Source organism: Heterodontus francisci, chromosome 29, assembly GCF_036365525.1.
Source record: "Heterodontus francisci isolate sHetFra1 chromosome 29, sHetFra1.hap1, whole genome shotgun sequence".
In the NCBI taxonomy this organism is placed as follows: Eukaryota; Metazoa; Chordata; class Chondrichthyes; order Heterodontiformes; family Heterodontidae; genus Heterodontus; species Heterodontus francisci.
In genome coordinates this window covers 22083643-22083952 of record NC_090399.1, presented here as the reverse complement: position 1 = coordinate 22083952, position 310 = coordinate 22083643, and positions in this window count along the sequence as shown.

Sequence of the window (310 nt, the reverse complement as noted above, 5' to 3'; positions counted from 1 at the left end):
GGGAAACGCCAGCCCACATGAGCTTGTGGTTCCTGTGGGTGGAATTATATATCTGAAAGAGCCCACACGTCAGTTGTTGGGTTGGTCTGGAATGGAGAGCTGTCAGAGTCAAAGAAAAGTGAGAGACTGCTTACCCAGCAGACAGGGGGCTTTTGTAGGTCCTGTTGATGGTGAGTCTGCTTCAGCACAGTAAGGCTGTCTGAAATTGGTACCACACAGTACTTTATGGAGAGGGGCATGGCATGACAGACTGACCAGTCCTCACTGTTATACTGCAAAAAGCCAGTTGGTAAAGGATAATGCTGGAGCC